The sequence below is a fragment of the Equus caballus genome, chromosome 1, assembly GCF_041296265.1.
Source record: "Equus caballus isolate H_3958 breed thoroughbred chromosome 1, TB-T2T, whole genome shotgun sequence".
Lineage (NCBI taxonomy): Eukaryota > Metazoa > Chordata > Mammalia > Perissodactyla > Equidae > Equus > Equus caballus.
In genome coordinates, this window is record NC_091684.1 from 47,428,460 (window position 1) to 47,448,512 (window position 20,053).

Consider the following 20,053-nt stretch of genomic DNA (forward strand, 5'->3'; position numbering starts at 1 on the left):
AAATCCATTCACCCAGTTGTGCAAAAACTCGGGACTCTTTTCTCTTGCTTTAAAGACCTCTCTTGCTTCACAAACTTTTGAGACCTTGTTAAAAGTGGAATGTAAAATGATTGAAAATTCACTTGTTTTTAACGTATTACTTATGCATGAGAATGTGTACTTTGAGAGATAAAAAGTGAATCGAAAGCCTGAGTAATTAAATATGCAACTCTTTGTTTAATTTTTAAAATATTTTCCTTTTAATTGATTAATTTATTCATTTTTACCAACATTGAGTAGAACAACATGAATGCAATGAACTGACAGGCTAAAGGAAAGATAAAAATTTTGAAAGAAGAGACACCTACAATGACTTTTAATTTAAATGTCTTTTAACAAAGAGAATTTCTGTTTTCTAGTTTCAATTTGAACTTAATTTTATTGGTTCAAAAAGTAGGCAAGACTTGTACTGTGTGAGTTAAGCAATAGCTTCATTTTGATGTACCATCTTCTTCTTAAGGGGACGGAAGACACTAGAGCTGAGAGACTTCATTAGACATGCCCTGGTCTAGTTCTTTGGACTTAGACAAATACGTATTTTGCCCATTTTGCAGATGAGAAAACTGAACTTAGAAAAACAGAGGAAATCTCTTGATTTAACTAAATTAATGAATACATTGAAAGGACCCAGGACCCATCCTGCCTGGCTTCTCCCATATCATGCTGGTAGACATTTTTATATTTATATAGTTTTAGAAAACAAAAACTAAACCAGAAAAGTAGAGGCTGATAGCATTGGGTATATTTTTGTCAGGAAACAGTGAGTATGTAGATAAAATCTTAAATGATTCAAATTTCCCTTTCTTCCTATGATGCAGCTTCGTACATGCAATATATTGAGCGGTGCTGCCGTGTTCTCCTCTGGACTTTGCAAATAACTGACAACTATGGAGAGGCCATTTATTTATGCCAGGAAGATGACAGATAGGAACTTAAATTGAAAACATGTGGCTAACAGCAAACTAATGTGTTCTCTAGGCTCCTAATTATAGCCAGGCTGACAGAGGAGAGAATCTAATTGAGATAAGATGAGAAACTGAGCAAGACTTATACTAAATACTGGAGCATAAAACAAAACCTATATTTTAGAATTTTAATCAAAATCATTTTATTGATTCTAACATTATGCAAGACTTAATGCTTTCTACTATCAGGAGTGTGCCTATTTTGCTATATTACTCCTCTTTTTTTTTTTTTTTTAAAGATTTTATTTTTTCCTTTTTCTCCCCAAAGCCCCCCCCGCCCCAGTACATAGTTGTATATTCTTCGTTGTGGGTCCTTCTAGTTGTGGTATGTGGGATGCTGCCTCAGCGTGGTTTGATGAGCAGTGTCATGTCCGCGCCCAGGATTCGAACCAACGAAGCACTGGGCCACCTGCAGCGGAGCGTGCAAACTTAACCACTCGGCCACGGGGCCAGCCCAACATTACTCCTCTTTTTGACTAGGATGTTAAGGTTTCCTAATTTAGGATCCTAAGGATATGACTAAAGGAAGGAACGGCTAACTGGGAATTGGCAAAGTATAATCACATAAACAGAAATTTAAAAATTTTAATACATTTCAAAGATATCAGGTCCTCTAACAAAAAAGGGGAGTGAGAGTGCTAATGGAGATATTATATTAACTATGAATATATATATATTTGTACAAAATATCTATTAACCATTCACTTTTTAATTCATTCTCAAGTATTAATTGAATGCTTTATGTATCCCACTTACAGTGCCCTACACGGATTAACCATGATAAACAAAACAGGCAAAATCTTTACGTTCATGGAAATCGCAGTCTAATAGGAAAGACAGATAAAAAACAAAGAATCTCACAGGTAAATAATGATGAAATATGGCAAATTAAATGAAGGAAAAGCACTATTGATTATAAGAAATTTTGTGAAGGAAACCAAATTTAGATTGAGAGTTAAAGAATTTTCCTAAGTGATGAGTAGGAATTATTATTATTTTTTTTTCCCCCTTTTTCTCCCCAAAGCCCCCTGGTACATAGTTGTATATTCTTTGTTGTGGGTCCGTCTAGTTGTGGCATGTGGGACGCTGCCTCAGCGTGGTCTGATGAGCAGTGCCATGTCCGCGCCCAGGATTCGAACCAACGAAACACTGGGCCGCCTGCAGCAGAGCGCGCGAACTTAACCACTCGGCCACTGGGCCAGCCCAAGTAGGAATTATTTTTAAAGATCTTATAACTATGTGTGTGTGTGTGTGTGTGTGTGTGTGTGTGTGTGTGTTTGTGTTTCAGGAGGAAAGATAAATCAGAGTACTTCAGCCAGAGAAAATTGTATTGCCTGAAAATCCTCAGGTGAGAATTTGACCATTTAGAGGATCTAAATGAAAAAAGAAACAAAAAAAATTCAATACAGAAGAATGAAGTTGTAAGGCAGTCAGCAAGGGATAAAGAAAAAAGAATAAAAATATAGGCAGTTAATATATTGTGTACAATCTCTTGGGTTTTTAAATAGGATATCTTGAATGTGATAAGAAGCCATTGACGATTTTCATATAGGATGATTTAATTTATATTTTAGCTAATTATACTAGTCCAAAGATGGAACTCGTTAAATAATAATCGTTTAGTGACTCATCTAAACCAAAAAAAACTAATAAACTTTACAACTACCTCAAAACACTACTCTTTATGGTGAATTATTCTTTATGACTCTAACCTAGAGAGCAAGGTTTCAGTAATAACTATGGTAGTCCATCTCATCTTGGCCCAGAAAGCTTTCTGGCTTTTGACTTGACTTATCAACCACATCTATAAATTGCATTGCTGTTGCCTCACTGTTACTGATCTCTTTCCCTGGGGAGATTTCTGCAGAAAAACATACTGTCAGTAAACATTCTACAAAACCAGTCTTTTCAAAAAGCCTGTTATAATAGTCTATTTGGTTGTTGTTTCCTCCGCTTCCTATACCCTCCCCTGATAATACAGGGGAGATCATTAAATCATCCTGCTCAGAAAATACTGAGAACACTTTTGATCGTATCAGAAAGATTTTGAAGATCTTTGCAAACAAGAAGGTAGATGACAGTCCCTTCCAGTAGCTCTTCCAGTGAATTTTGTCAGTGGAAAAAATTATACTTCATTTTTTAAACCTTTGCAAAATAAGCATTCTGAATAGCTGCTTCCATCTCACTCAAGGTCCACAATAGAGCAATTGTAAAAGATAGTTTGTATGTGTTTGCATCTGAATTGTTTTATCAACCTGCTTTGCACCAATAGCATTGTGAGGGTCCAACTGGGTCCTGCCATTTTGTACTCTCGATTATTTTCAGTCCAGTATGGCAGTGTCTCTGCTGAAATAGTTATCTCAAGACCTTTGGGGGTCTACGGTGGATTTCAATTTTCACTTTTTTTTTTGTACAGTTGCCACGTACACATTTTTTTCCCCATGATAATCCCTTCTCTATCTTTGGCTCCTTTTGAGATGACAGAGGGTCAGTGTCTTTAAGATTCCTAGAGCCCTTGGGGTGACTGAGAAGCCTGTGAATCACATCCTTAATCTCTTGAAAGGGTTTTTGTGTGACTGAATACTGTGACCTTTTGATCTTTTGTGGTTTTAGCAAAATGTTTTATAGGCACGCCCTTTTTCTCTGTGCCACGTTTCCAGAAGCAATTTCCTAACTTTAACAGCTTTTGTTATGGGGAGAGACTGAGAATTTTCTAAACCATCAAGCCCTAGTTTCTTTTTGTTTAATAATTCTTCCCTCAATTAATCTCTCTTCTTTCACATTTTATTATAAGCAGTAAGAAGCCCTCAGGGTGACATTTTCAACATTTTGTTAGAAATCTCCTTAGCTATATAACAAGTTCAATAATTATAAGTTCTGCCTCCCACATGACCACAGGAGACAATTTCTGTTGCTTGTTAACAAGGACCCCTCTTCCTCTAGTTTCCAAAAATATGGTCCTCGCTTCCTTCTGAGCCCTTACCAGCCGTGTCTTCCAAGTCCATATTTCTACTAACAGTTGTTCAAGGTAATTTAGGCTTTCTCTATCATGCTCCATGAAATTATTTCAGCCTCAGTCTTCTGCCTGATTCTAAAACTGTTCTCACATTTTTAGATATTTGACCAAAACACCCACTCCCAGGCTTCAAAATCTGTATTAGTTTTATATTCTTGCATAACAATTACCACACACTTAACATCTTAAAACAAGAATACATTCATTATCTCACAGTTTCTATGGGTTTAGAGTCTGAGCACAGCTTGACTGGATCCTTTGCTTCAGCATCTCGAGTCTGCAGTCAAGGTGTCAGCAGAGACTACAGTTTCACTTGACACTACTATCTCTTCAAGCTTATATGATTGTTGGCTGAATTATGGTCCCTGTCGTTGTGAAACTGAGGTCCTCAGCTTCCAGAGTCAACCCACTGTTCTGAGTCGTGTGATCCTCCCAAAATATGACTGCTTTCTTCATCAAGCCAATAAGGAAAGCAAGAATCTAAAACAAGTTGACTAGTAGGATGGGGTCTGATATTGAGCAATGTAATCAAGAGAGCAACATTCCAAAACTTTTGCCATATTCTATTGGTTAGAAGCAAGTCACAGGTCGCCCTCACACTAAAACAGATTATACAAGGGCGGGGAAATCAAGTGGTAGAGACCGTGAAGGCCACTTTAAATTCTGTCCACCTCAAAGATGGAGGATGTAGGTATTACTATCTCTTTTTTATATATAAGGAAAGCAAGGTAATAAATAATTCAAGTAGTTATAAGCACAGTCACTACTCAGATCCCATTTTGTCTGATTCTAAAGCATAGAGACTTAATTGCTGCACTTAATCGCACGAATAGTTTGACCTCTGTGAGCACCAAGATTCGCCAATGTAAAATGATGAAAATATTACTTACATTATGGGGCTATTATGAGGATTAAATGAGATTCATTTAGTGCCTGGCCAGAACAGAGCTCATAAAATGCTAATAATTATTATAAGTAGCATAATTTTAAAAGTTTCTTTACTTAGTCCGTATCAAGAGCCTGGTTTTCTTATTTTGGCTCAGTTGTCAACCTTGAGTTTGTCATTACTGTATGGTCCGTCATTGGAGATCCTTGCTCTCTTTGACCACCTATGAGAATAAGGTGGAGCCTTCTCCCTCAGGCCTCCTCTCCCAGATTTCCAGAGAGAGGGCGTTCCATTTAAGGATGCGACCAAGACAAGGTAGAAAAGTGTACCCTGCTGAAAAATTTACTGGACATTTCCTCAGTGATTCTATCTCCTTATTATATTGGCTTTAAAAACATTAGGTGCTATAAACTACTTTGAAAGTCAAGTCTAAGAAAGGCCACAGATAAAATTCTTTTATTTCCAAAGCTTCCAAGGTACATTTTCATCTCTAGTGGAGTCCAAACTAAGAGTAGGAATAAGACTCTCAGCTGAAAGTTGTTATATAAGTAGGAAAACAAATATTTCCTTTAAATCCAAAGTCTTTAAGGCTGAAGAAATATCTACCAAAGTCCATAGCCAAATGTTAGCCAGCTGTTCAAATTAGTCAAAATTGCTTAATTTTATAGAAAACATTCATTTAACAATAAGCCCTCAATATCTTTATATGAAAAATACTTTGTTGAAGCTAGGAGGTTAAAAAGCCCTAAGTTATGGTTCCTAGATCCAAGAAGTTGATGTTCAAATAGGGTAGAAATGGAATGTATATAAATAACTCTAATATAAAATAGATGAGATAAATGCTATAAAAATATTACAGTCAAAATGCTAGTGGAGTTCAGAGAAAGGTGAAGTTATTTCTGGCTAGAAAATTTCAGCAAAAATATACTGTATGTAAAGAATGGGTAATTTGTAGCATGTGATGATGAAGAGAGGTATTGAAGATAGAGGCAACCTAATTTCTCAGAGGTGGGGAAGGATAGGTTGTGTAGAGAGACCAGCAAATAGTTCAGTTTGACTAGAATTTAGACTGTGAGAACAAGAGTTGGAAGATGTAAGATAGGAATATACTAAAAAGGCATGAATTGCCAGGTTAGTGTGCTCAGACCCACATCGATGGGAGAGAGTGATTCAGTTGAACTTTGTTATTGATTGTTTTATTTTTAATATGTCTAATGGAATTAAATGTCTGCAATAGGAAGATAAATCTGGCAATGAGGTTCAGAATGGATCGGAGGCAATGACTGGTGATAGAAAAACCTACCAACAAAAAACTTTGAATAGTTTATTTGAGAGGTAATGTGGATCTGCAATAAGAAAATGGCAGTAAGAGAGGCAAGATGGATGGCGATTTTAGCAATATCAAAGAAACAGAATAATGAGGACAAAGAAAGAGAGAAAACTTCAGGCATGATTTCAGTCATTCTTACCTGTGTGACCGATAGATGGGTGATGATCTTATCTAAAAGAGTGAAGTCGTGATAATAAACTGAGTTAAGTTGTAATTTTTCTCCTGAAGAAGGAGGGTTTATGTTCCGGATTGCACATGTTCAGTTTGAGTTGCGTATTGCACGGAGCATTGGGGGCATCTCTGGGCTATAGTGCGTGGTAGGCTGGAATTTTCAGGAGAGGTCTTGGTGAGGATGTGAATATTATCCACACAAAAGGAAGTTCTGAACTCATCTTCACCAAAAAACAAAAAGACAACAAAGTTATTTTTTGTTTGTTGGCTTCTGTTTTACTTTACAATGAATTCTATTGATGCACTAGAGAGTTTCACAATATAATGAGCCTTGAGTGTATTTATATGCAAATACATTCAAGCTATCAATTTTGGAATGGCCTCTGGGGATGTGTGATTCTCTTAAATCATACATACCTATGTAATAAAATGTTCTCTGAGTATATACATCTATACTATTTACAAATATCGTTATTGTCTTCTTACCAAATTATTGTGTATTCTAATAGTCTCTTCAGTTTTCTATATACACAGTTATATCATCTGTAAGTAGAGACACATTTGATTCTTCTATTCCCAGTATTTCTATTTTCTTGCCATTGCATTAGCTAGAACCTTCCAAACAATTTTGATTACCAATGAGGACAGGGACCATCTCAGTCTTCTTTCTGCTTTGAAGGGGAATCATCTAGTATGTAATCATTAAGTATAGTTTGTGTAGGATTTTCTGTGAAAAGTCTTTACCATATTTTAGTAAATTTTCTCCTCAATTTATTCTTTTGAAAGGCATTGTTTAGATTCCTTAAATCTTAACAATCCTTTTTGGAATCTCTTAATATTATTTTATGGAATAATATGATAAGATGAAAATTTGATGCATTTTAGCATGCTTTACTTTCCCCCTCATTCTTGACATTACTCCATGATATTACCTCTATTTAAGCAAGATCTAGATTGTTCTATGCTTACTTCCTCAAAGAAAGGAGAACACAAAAGAATATAGAAATCAATAAAAGTGATGCAATGCTCTTGGGTTTCAAAAATCCTAGCCTTGAAGGATTCAGGGCATAAACAGTAGATTTGGAAAAACAGATGAAGAGGCAAGCTACCTCACTTCCATGTTAGATGAAAACTGTCAGGAATAATGGAAATCATTCCTTGGGAGGAAGCACAGAATTGTGTCCCCATACTCTGACATCTCCATCCCTGTGCTAATTTGTTGATAGGTGTGAGGAGTGAGAGGAGGCTGAAGGGCAGCAGGACATTGACGTTCTTACTATTCCGGAACAGAGGAGATCTCTGTCTTTCCTGAGAAAGCAGCAGGCGTCCAGATCTCCCCTTTGCACAGGCTGCAGGCATAGCGTATGGGCAGTAAGTTAGTGTGGTAGGCAGCCTCTGAGATGGCCCCCAAAGATCCACAACACTGCATGTCAGGCCCGTGTGTAATCCTATCCCCTTGAGTGTGGGCTGCACCTAGTAACTTCCTTTTATTAAATAAAATATATTGAAATTACTAGGATGTCATTTCTGAGACCATCACTTCCGTCTTGCCAGCTCTCTCCTTTCTCTTTCCTGGAGTCCTCACTCTGGAGATGGCAAGCTGCCAGGTTGTAAGTGGTCCTGCAGAGGAAGCCACAAGAAAAAGAACTGGTCTCTGGCAAGTGAGGACCTGAGGTCTGCCAACTACTGTGTGAGATGGCTTAAAATAATTGCAACCTGTGAGAGAGCCTGAGCCAGAGAAACAGCTAAGCCTAAATTCCTAGTCCAATGGTGATAATATATTTCTGTGGTTTTCATTCACCAAGTTTCGAGGTGATTTTTTTACAAAGCAATGGAAGACTCATAGAGATATTATTATGTGGAATGTTTCTGCAGATAGCTTTAAGACTGGCTCTCATCCCAATGCAGATAGAGCAGAATGATATCACCTTTACCTGTGAATAGCCCTGAGGCAGTACAGAGTCTTAAAAAGCTGCATAAAGTTTAATTTAGACCCAGAGTGATATGAGAGCAATGGAAGCAACCAAATATTTTCTGTACCCTTGAGAGTAGAACGACATTTACTAAGAGAAAGCTGACACTTCAGAGGCCTCGCAGTAAGTAAAAAGGGATGATCTACCAGTAAGTGATTTTGATAAAAGACTGAGTGCAAAATGGTCAAAAGCACATCTCAAAGGATTCAGATATCTTTATTCCGATACCTAAGAACGGCTAGTACTCCGCCCCCACAGACGCTATGACACAGAGTCTTCAAACACCACACCCTCTACCACCAAGAAATTGGTGAGAATTGAAGTGACTCACATTAAATTCCTTTGGTGAGGTGGAATGTAACTCTCAAAGTATAATTCAAGATAATTACAAATAAACAAACAAAAAAAAGGAATGAATAAATGCTAGTAGGCAAGTTACATTTCACATACATACTAGAATTTCTTGACTGCGATTCAAACTACAATAATAAAATAATGCTTTTTCTCTTGTAATTTGTAAATAGAATAAACTATATTGATAGTTCAATGATAATGAGTTATCTTTATTTTCCTCAAATAAAGACCATTTTGTCTTTGTCTGCCTTTGAATAATCTGTCAAAATAAATGGTAAAAAAAAAAAACCCAAGAATGATAACAACACAAATTATACAATAACTATAAATAATTTGAACAAGGAAGATGCAGGACCCCTATTTAAATAATAGCCATTTTTAATAAATATTTTTATCAGTATAATTTTAATTTCACATGCAATTGTAAGACACAACACAGAAAGATCCTGTGTACCCTTGACTTAGTTTGCCCTAAATGTAACATCTTGCAAAACTATAATATAATATAACAACCAAGATATTTACCTTGATATGGTCTACCAACCTTATTCAGATTTCCCCAGTTTTACCTGTATTTGTTTGTGTGTGTGTGTGTATTTAGCTCTGTAAACTTAGCATGTGTATACGCAGGTCAGTGTGTTTACCACCCGCCACACAGCTGAACTACAGAAGAGTTCCATCAGCACCAGGAGGTAGTGAAGTCCAAGGAGGCTAGAAGGACCAAGCGGGGGATCGGCAGGGTTGATTTTTCCTGAGGTTTCTCTCTTTGGTTTGCTCTGTCCTCACATGATCTTTTCTTTGCACTCGTGCATCCCTGAGGTCTCTTCGTGTGTCCACATTTCCTCTTCCTATAAGGACACCAGTTAGATTTGATTACGCCCTGCCCTAATGGCCTCATTTTATCTTAATTACCTCTTTAACGGTCCTATCTCCAAGTAAAGTTGTATTCTGAGGTACTAGGGGTTAGGGCTTCAAAATGTGAATTTCTTTCTTTTTTTTTTTTTTTGAGGAAGATTAGCCCTGAGCTAACATCTGCAGTCAATCCTCCTCTTTTTGCTGAGGAAGATTGGCCTTGAGCTAACAACTGTGTCCATCTTTCTCTATTTTATATTTGGGATGCCTGCCACAGCATGACTTGATAAGCAGTGCACAGATCCGCACCCAGGATCCAAACCGGTGAACCCTGGGCCGCTGAAGTGGAACGTGTGAACTTAACTGCTGTGCCACCAGGCTGGCCTGCAACATATGAATTTTGAAGGTAATCAACTCAGTGCATAACAGAGTCACTTCAAAAATGTTATATAGAATCATATGTGATGTAACTTTTTGGGATTGCCTCTTTTTTTTTTTTCATTCAACATAATTCCCTGGAGATTCATTCAAGTTGTTGTGTATTTCAGTAGTTTGCTTCTTTTTATTTCTGAGAAGTATTTCATGGTACGAAAGTGCCACAGATTATTTAACGATTCATTCTTTGAAGAACATTCGAGTTGTTTCCATGTTTTAGGCTATTATGAATAAAGGTGCTGTGGACATTTGTGTACAGATATGTGAACACACATTTTTGTTTCTCTGGAATGAACGCCCAAGAGATCAATTGCTGGGTCATCTGGTAGTTGCGTGTTTAGCTTTCTAAGAAACTACCTAACCCTTTTCTGAGTTACTGTACCATTTCACATGCCCATCAGCAATGTATGAAAGATTCATTTTCTCTGTGTCCATACCAGAATTCCATGTTGTCACAATCTTTTATTTTGATTATTCTGTTAAATGCAGTTAAATGTTAAATGACAGTGATAACCCCTTGTGGTTTTAATTTGTTTTCCCTGATGGCCAATGAGCTGAAAATCCTTTAATCTTTTTAATGCGCTCTTTGCCATTTGTATATACTTCTAAGTAAAAAGTACATTTACGTCTTTTGCACATTTTCTAATAGAAATATGTTTTTTTTTCCCACTATTGAGTTTTGAGAGTTCTTTATGTATTCTAGATACCTAGTCCTACGTTGGATACATAGTTTGCAAATATTTCTCCAAGTCTGAAGCTTGTCTCTTCACGTGGTCTTTCCTGGAGTTGTCAGAGGGACTCCCTTGAGTTATTATTGGAATTCCAGCTTAGATTGGAACTAAAATGCCATCCGTGTTCTGAAGTATGACAAATTATCAAGGACTACAGAAGTGAAAACTGAGGACTGGAATGATTAACTTTCCCAAACCTTAAATATTGTTACCCGAACATAAAGGAATTTAGGGGAACCAAGAAAGGACAAGGTTTATTTTTCTTCTATTGGATCGAAAAGTTCATTTTTAACTGACGTGGTGAAAATTCAGTGTCTGATAAGTTGGGAATTTAAAAGCTAATGGGGCATTTAGTAGATACTGGATATTTTACTTGTGTACATATAAACATATAGATTTCCTTTATCATGTGCATAAATTATTTTCTTGGCTTCATTAGCTAGCTCATATATTTTCAGAGCTACTGCTACTGTGTTCCTTCTTTCTCTACTTTATTGACCACACAGAACTACCAGAATGGTTCTTAAACATTCCTTGGTAACAGACCCCTTTATAAACTTTCATAAAGTTGTGGATACCCTCAGTCATGCCTCACGTACAAATACAATCACAGTCTTATCTGTGTAGGTACAATTTCGGGTGATCTACTGGTCCAATAGTGCTGCCTCCAGGCTAAATAACTTCATTTTATTTCCTGGTTTCTAATTTGTATTGGTCAAGTTAAGAAGCTGAAGTCACCAAACTCGTACATTCCCCACTAAACTTCCTGATGTGGGTAAAGTTATGAAAATGTGAAATTCCTTATTTGGTTTTCTTAACTGATGTCTGCAGTGACTTTGGACGTCAAGAGTGGAGAGTAACTGTTTCATTGTTAATGTTGTTAACAACATTAACATCAGTTGTTTCAATGATTATATTATTCTCTTTATTTTATAGATTTTAATACATGTATCTTCCCCAATATTGACAAGAATGCATAAGTGATGATATTCGTGAGCAAACTCTTTCAATGTTGTCTTCAAGCAAGAAGTGACTTTCCCCAACAAAAAAGATTTTTAAAAGGACTTCTATGGCTCCTATGTGTGGAGGATGCTGATCAGGGCAGAGAAGATGAAGATGCCAATAGAACAGAGAAATGGCTCAAGGACAAAGAGCTAAAGCTTCATGCAGACATTTTTTTTTTTTTTTGGCTAAGATTCACCCCAACCTAACATCTGTGCGAATCTTTCTCTATTTTGTATGTGGGTTGCTGCCACAGCATGGCTTCCAACAAGATGAGTGGTATACGTTCCTGCCCAGAACCTAACCCAGGATGCCAAAGCAGTGGAACTCACCAAAATTAACCACTCAGCCACAGGGCAAGCCCCAACACACGCATTCTTTGGGTCTTTTTTTTTTTGAGGAAGATTAGCCCTGAACTAATAATATCTGCTGCCAATCCTCCTCTTTTTGCTGAGGAAGACTGGCCCTGAGCTAACATCTGTGCCCATCTTCCTATTTTATATGTGGGACATCTGCCACAGCATGACTTGATAAATGGTGCATATGTCCATCCTCAAGATCTGAACCGGCAAACCCTGGGCCACTGAAGCAGAATGCGGGACCCTAACCTCTGCATCACCAGACAGGCCCCCAGTGCAGACATTCTTGAGATCACCAGGGAAGCAGAAGCCAGTATTTTGAAAAATCTACTGAAAGGAAGGAAATTCTTCCTTGGAAATCAATTTCAAAGGCAGTGTACTAAAACACTTGTATTTGTCGTCTGAAGTAGGACAAATGATCAATGTTTGTGCATACCCCACCAAATTCTGCAATGTAACATTTTGTACCAATACTTTAGTGGTGAATAAAAAGCAGAGGTGTCATTTTATAGTCCTCTTAAAGATTCAATTTATACTTATTTCCCGGCTAAGCTTCTTGCTATTGAAGATAGCACAATAACTTTAGTAAGCTAATGTCACTTTTCCTAATATCAGACTCTTAGTTACTTTTGATTTCTATTTTAAATTTATCATAAAATATGTCCCTTGTGTACAATGCTCCATCAGTCTATCTGGGTTACATATTTTACAACCAGATGGGTTAAATAGCACAGCTATCTCCATTCCAAGATGGAGAATCTTCTTCTTCTGTTGCTGTGTAAGTGGGTTCTTTGTAGACTGAAAGTGTTATAACTGAGAATTTTAACAGCCTAACAATAAAGAGATTTATAATAATTCCAATAAGAACAATATGTAAAATACTTATGTTCAGCTCCTTTTATCCAATGAGAATTAATTTCATATTACTCTGATAGTACAATGCTATCAATTATAATTTGAGCCATGTATTCATAAGAAATTTTCAAGAAAAATAGGCTAGCAAATATATTTTGATATCAAGCGTGAAACTCATCCTGATTTCAGAGATTTTAAAATATTTTCTTAAATAAATAAAAATGCAAGTCATTTTTATGTGTCATGTTCCTTAGAGGAAAAATGTGACAGAAACTATGTTCTACTTGCTATTAGAAAAAAATTAAATTTATTTGTACATATTGATGAGGGTGGATTTCAAAGAAGGAAGAGAAAAATTAAGAGAAGGAAGCTTCACATTCCTAGAGGCTTTCCGTTCTGGCCATGGACTACTGTGCTAGAGCTGGGCGGCATGATAACGACATTACACCATATATTTCAGATCAAAGACAAGCAATGATAACACTAACATCATTTGGGACTATGTTGGTGACAAATGGAAAACTGTAATAAAAACAATCCCCTTGGATGTACTCTTAACACAACTAAAGGAAGAATTAGATTTCTATATTTTGTTTTATTGTCCATAAGATCTTTTCTTAAAAATAAAATTAAGCCAATATTTTCCTGTGAATTCTATAGGCTTTCTAATAAACCACCCCAGAGAACAAAATTTTTGCTGAGGAATCCTAACTTCTGGGTCTAAACCTACTGTGAAGGCATATTCTTTTGACAATTGGTACTCAGAGTTTGTGCAGTGGACATCTGTTGACTTCCTATACTCAACATCTATTTTCTCCTTCTTCTGTTAGGAGCAAATCCAGTATCAACTCTTGCCAAACACACACACGCACGTGCTTGCGTGCACACATGCACACTTGGGGGAATTGCTTCTCCTTATTACATTCCATGTTGTTCCAGTAGAGCTTCTAATCATAGTATCGTACTGATTGGCCATGGTGAACAGTTCTGAGTTGCGCTTACGACACAAGCTAGGCTGATCAGAACCCTGTCTACTGAATTGCGAAAAGAAGATTTTCTCTTCTCTGAGATTGCTAAACTGTAATAATGCAAATTGAAGTTGACCGTAGCCGTTTTATCCCCTCCTCCTGATGCGGGGTCGCTGAGCTGAGGAGTCGAAAGAAAGATTTCTTGGACTCTCAAGATCTGGCAGTAGTGCTCTTTTTATTTAGAGAGTAGTGTGGAATAGCACGGGGACAGGACCCATGGGCAGTCAGAGCTTCTGCTGCATGGGGACAAGACCCATGGGCAGTGAAGAGCTGGAGGCATGGGGACAGGACCCATGGGCAGTGAAGAGCTGTAGGCATGGGGACAGAACCCATGGGCAGTGAAGAGGTGTAGGCATGGGGACAGGACCCATGGGCAGTCAGAGCTGCTGCTGCTGCTGCATGGGGACAGGACCCATGGGCAGTCAGAGCTCCTGCTGCCCTGAGTTGAGGGTTAGGGCTAATTTTATAAGGCATGGGTACGTGACTTATTTTTACTGGAAAAAAGAAAAGATGATCTAAAAAGTCATTAAATGATTTCAGTGCAGATGGGGTCTGGTTATTGTGCGGTCATATAACTTTAGATACATATCTGGCCATATAGATCGGCATGTAGGTGAGGATGCCCCTGGCTTCTCTCCCTGGGGTGGTCCTAATTCATACCATAAAAAAAGTCCACTGGGTCATACAGTTTGGCATGTAGGCCAGGTCACCTTGGGCTTCTCTACCTGGGGCAGCCTTAATCCACATCACTCCCACTTCACATAGAGTTATGGAGCCAGAGCGAAAGAGCACATTATTTGTTTCCCTAAATCCTTGTTGTTCTAAGTTATATGAATTAATAAATTCCCATTTTGTCTCAATTGGGTTTCTGCCAGTTTTAAATAAAAAGAGAAAAAGGAGAAGGAGGAGATCTGAATTCCAATTACAGACGTTTATAATTCCCCTAGATAATAGTGGTATTTTAATGACTTTGCACAATACTAACATACAACCAACCATAATAATAATGATATTTGGAAAATATATTAGATCCAAATTTAAAACTGCAATAAAAGTGAACTCCACAAATTAACCCTCAACATAACCAAATAGAAGAGTTAACTACCACTCTTATTTATTTACGTAGTTTCACATATTTCATCCCCACAAAGTCAATACTCCATAAATCCTGGGGAATCTCTAACAGTTTCTACCCCTCTGCAAACAGTGAGAATGAAATGTTTACTGATAGAGCTTAACTTCTGTTTGCAACATAATTCAAGGAGTGCAGGTTTGAGTAGAACACCTCACTCACTACTTACTTAAAGATAGCAAGTTGGAAAGGGCCCAAGGGATCTTCAAGCCATTCTGGCTGGAACTCCTTTGAATGAAATACCTCGTCTTAATCAGGCATGTCTTCCAAAAATCACTTAAGAAGAAACTTAGAAGTCTGTACTACTTGGATCTCATTCCAGACCTTCTCAATTTTGGGGGACACCAGGCATGTGTATTTTAATAAAGTTCCCTGTGTAATTCTGACGTTCATCCCTCATTAAGAACATCTGCCACTCATAAATTGGTTTTCCTTGTCCCTGTGCCTGTAAACAGACTGTGCTCTGAGATAAGGACCTTTACAATTAACTAATAATAAATAATAAGATAATAAGAGTCTAGCACAATGGAGGCACTCAATAAATTTTTGTATCATAAATAACTCAAGCTGATTTGAATTCTTTATTATAATTTCTCTAGTAGGAAAAAAATCTGAATTATTGGTGTCATGACTTTTTTTCTGTAAAATGAAACACTGTTCCTAGGCTAACACATCTTCTTTTCACTTGTTTTATTAAGAGAACATGCGAAATCTAAGAATAGATGTGCACCATTCAACAGGTTTGTATTATTCCCTATTCATCTGTAACAGGTGAAACACCCTGCAAGAAGCTGGTAGAGCAGGGTACAGGGTGAGATAAGAATGAGGAGAAGGCCCACCCTTTGGTAAACATGCAGTCTTGAATTTTCTGTCATTATTGGTGCCCTGCATAAGCAGATATGGCCTGCTCTAATTATACCCCATACGACAAAGCAGAAAAGGAATATTTCTTAACCATAGCTTCAGTGTTTAGAGGCAGAGTGTGATGAGAGAATCATGCCCGAAAAACAAAGCCAAGTGTGTCCCATGTTGGAGAGGCATGTGATAAATATTTAGAACAAGTGGGACAGAAAGGTACAGCCATAAATCAGAGGGAGCAGGGAAACACCTAATTGCTTTTCTAAAATATAACTGACTGTGATGGGTGTTGATTTGTTTCATTTGTGGAAAAATAACACTCTTCTAATTACACAAACTCCACCCCACTTCACACATGTATATTTTTTAACTTGAGCAAAGAAGCAGAATAGTACACAGCTGGTGTTTAATTTTCTAGCACCTGTTCCCCTTTCATTATCCTTATTTCTTTTGGGGAAACATCATTCTCCCACTCTATGAATTTGGGTTGGAAATAATATCACTTTATAGATCCAAGGATGAACACATGATAAGCCTGGCAAATTAGAATGTTCTCCTTTCCTGACCACAACGGTTGATTCAGAAATGAACATGTGACCCAAATCATCTCAAAAAGAATTAACCCCAGACCTTTTCCTAGCACTATCAGTAAAGAGAGGTATAATTGGTATAAGGTCAGCCTGGAGTTGCCTATGACCCATTTGCTACCACAGTAAATGAGACTACTTTAGAAGAATAAAGGCCATACAGAGAAAAGAGCAGGCAACTAATGAAGGGAGAGAAAGAGAGAGAAAGAAAGAGGAGGAGAGAGAGCATGTGCTAATGACACTGTTGGAGGCTCTGGATTCCAAAGGTTCCCCACCGGACCACTGCCTTTGAGCTTATAATGTGATAACTTAAATTCCTTTGTTGTTTAAGTGAAGTTGAGCCAAGATTTTGTGATTCGCAATGCTAAAAATTCTACCTAAAACAGATGGGTCATGTGCTTTAAGATTAAGATCAGGAAATCATGAGGTGGGTTTTGGGGTGAGACTGGGTCTAGGAGGGGCTCAGGATAGCTCCATCTCTACCTCTTGGGTTGGGAGATCATGGAAATATTCACAAATCCTTAAGGAAGGAAAATGTGCTGTGTGTGCGCTCACGCAGTGATGTCTGAATTTCCATTACAGAAAGAAAAGTATTCCAATAAATCAGAGAACTTTCAAATTAATACCTTGTGGGAATGGGGAGACTTAAATGGCTTAAGCTTGGTTTACTAGAGGCTCCAGGGAGGGATGACTTTATCATTCAAACTGAGGCACTTTTCAGAGTCAAAGAGCACACTAATAACAATGACACCAGGACAATAGGTATAAATTGGAACTATCTCAAGGAGATCAAGACGTGTTTATTTTACATAAAAGGAGTGAAATCGGAGTGTAAACAACTTTTGTATTTTAGTTCAAATGTCTCAAATTCAAATCTTCTTTCTGTCTTTATATGATATTTAGAAAATCATTTTAGCACTCAGAATATGTTTTAGTTTAAAAAATGGGTTAAATCTTTTATCACAAATAGTTGTTTTGAAACTCATGTGTTATAAATGGATGCATATACAGTTAAAAACTATCAATTTTATTTTATTGACCTCCAATCTTTATAGAAGAAAAGGACCACAAAGGCGGAAGAGAGACAGAGAAGAAGGTCAAAAGGATGAAAACTGGTCACTTGTGTCTGTGTACACTTAGCGTTGAATTTTTATTTATTGGGGGGGAGGCGGTCAGCTGAGGACTGTCTTGAAGGCGGAGGGCACCACCTGGAGGTAACAGGGGTGCATTAGCACATATTGGCATGGTTTCTATGAGTCTGTAATAAGAGCAATTTTGTAAGCATTTCCATCAAGAGAATTGATCATCGAGGATCTGGCAGCCTGCCCAGCTTATTATCCAGAGTAAAGTCTGGCCCTACTCTGATCCATTTAAATATTATGTCACCTTCCAAAAAATTCTGGCAAGTAAACTGCCGAGTTTTCTTACTTCGACTTTACTCATTAGAAACAGCCTGGTGTGGACAGGGATTCAGCGTCTTAGACACTAGTCTCAGATCAATGGCCACGGAGCTGTGTGATCATGAGTAAACCAACTTAGTTTTGAAATCTGTCTCCCTAGAATGAGAGACCAGGATGGAATAGGAAAGCTGGTAAGAGCAATTACTTAGCAGTCAAATATGAATTCAAAATATGCATCCACCATATACCTGTGGAAAATTATCTACCTTACTAAATTTCTGTTTTCTAATTTGCAAAATGAGAAGAACAATAACAACGATCTAATAAAGTTATTGGGAAAATACATTAAGATGCTGCACTTAATGCATTTATTATAACACCTGATATTTGCTAAAAGCTAACTCCTTTTTTTTTTAAATTCCCATGAACCCTCCAAACCAGAACATTGTAATGTTAAACCTAGTTGTAAAAATAAGTTACTAAAGCTAAAGCCATTGGGCTTGATCTTTTATGGAGAGTTTGTATTTTCCACACATCCCATCCTAAATGTTCTTGAAGTATAGCATCAACATTCCTTCATTGAGAGCTGGAGATTCTAAGTTTTCTTCTCTTGGGTAAACTTTTGTAACTGTGTTAACCAATATAGTACAGCAGAACCAGTGCTACCTGACTTCCAAGGCTAGGTCTAGAAAGGCAACGTGCCTTCTATGTGGCTCTCTCTCTCAGAACAAGCTCCATGGGCTCCCTGAGCCAACATCTGACAAGTCTGGCTCCCTGAAGCTTCCATGCTGGAGATAGCACATAAAGATGGAGCTGTCCAAGAAGCACCACTTTCTCCAGCCCCGCTGCTTGGGCCATCCCAAAGCGAACTGTCAGTCATGTGGTGAGTAAGTCCTCAGAGGACTTTATACTCTGCTTTTGAGCCACTCCATTTGACACTCTGCCGAACAGAGGCAAACTGTCCCTGCCAAGTACTTCCCAAATTACAAATTAGATGAGCAAATTAAATTATTGGTGTTTTAGGCTACTAATATTTGGAGTCATTTCTTATGTAGGGGAGGAGGACATTTCCTCTCCCCAAATGGGGGTTTGTCTGGCTGGAGAATGAATTAACTTCACATGAGACAGAATAACAAGAGAAAATTAAACAAAGCTTTATGAGGAACCATGGCCCGGGGCCTTTCTTCCCGAAGGAAGAAAGGGCACCGAAGAAGTGGGGTGCACACAGTGGTTATATACCCCGAAACGGGGTGTTTCACATGTGATTGAAATGTCCCTCCCACAATAGTCACAAGATTGCCCTGTCGGCACAGTGCTTGATGGACACAGCAGGTAATGGTCTGCTATCTCGGTGGGCGTAGCAGGAGGCAAGTCTATGTCTGGAGCTGGGCGGTCACAGGTGAGCTCGGCAATTAGTTCCTAGCCTAAGGAAAGATGCTTAATCCTTAAGAAATGCCAGCATTGGGAGGCGGAGGGAAGTTAGTTACAGGAGGTTACCAGACTAGCACAACAAAATGCAGATTTTAAGTCCTTGCCTTTGGTATTGATTAAGAGTTTTTAGAGAGAATGTCATCTCCTTTCTTCTTCCTGGTGCAGAGAGGGAGGCACCTTTTACAGGTAGAAATTTACCTTACAAATGTAAACGTGTCCTAACAAAGGGCAAGTTCCATTCCTCAGAGCCTCCTTGCCTGTCCCAGTTTATCAAAAGCAATCAGCCTCAAATAATCCTGATGCCAAAGAGACATATCTTGGGGTGGCCAATTCCAGGTCCCCACACTTATGTAGCCATAGTAACTGGAATATCTAGCATCTAAAATGTATTTTATATATATATATATATATATATATATATATATACATATGGTCATTGATCTAACAAAAAACAAGTCCAGTCTCCTAAATTTAGAGCTCTAATTCATTTTTCTTCGTTTGTTGCCTTGACTATGTGTTGCAAACGTGTAAATTCCACGACTCCGCACCCCTCTGGATAAACATTTAGTTTTAGAGCAGACTTAATTAAACATCTGAACTCACAACTCACAGAGCATCCAAGGAGGGGTCTGCCTTCTTCAAATCTTTT

The 20,053-nt window shown here is 37.9% G+C and overlaps 1 long non-coding RNA gene across 1 annotated transcript; it reads left to right on the top strand.

Moving 5' to 3' along the window:
• The first annotated feature begins 1,728 nt into the window (after positions 1-1,728).
• On the top strand, positions 1,729-13,196 carry LOC138923518 (uncharacterized). The gene is made up of 3 exons (XR_011437209.1): positions 1,729-1,867; positions 9,864-9,992; positions 11,689-13,196. It is a non-coding gene; the product is annotated as an uncharacterized lncRNA (long non-coding RNA).
• Positions 13,197-20,053: the final 6,857 nt, after the last annotated feature.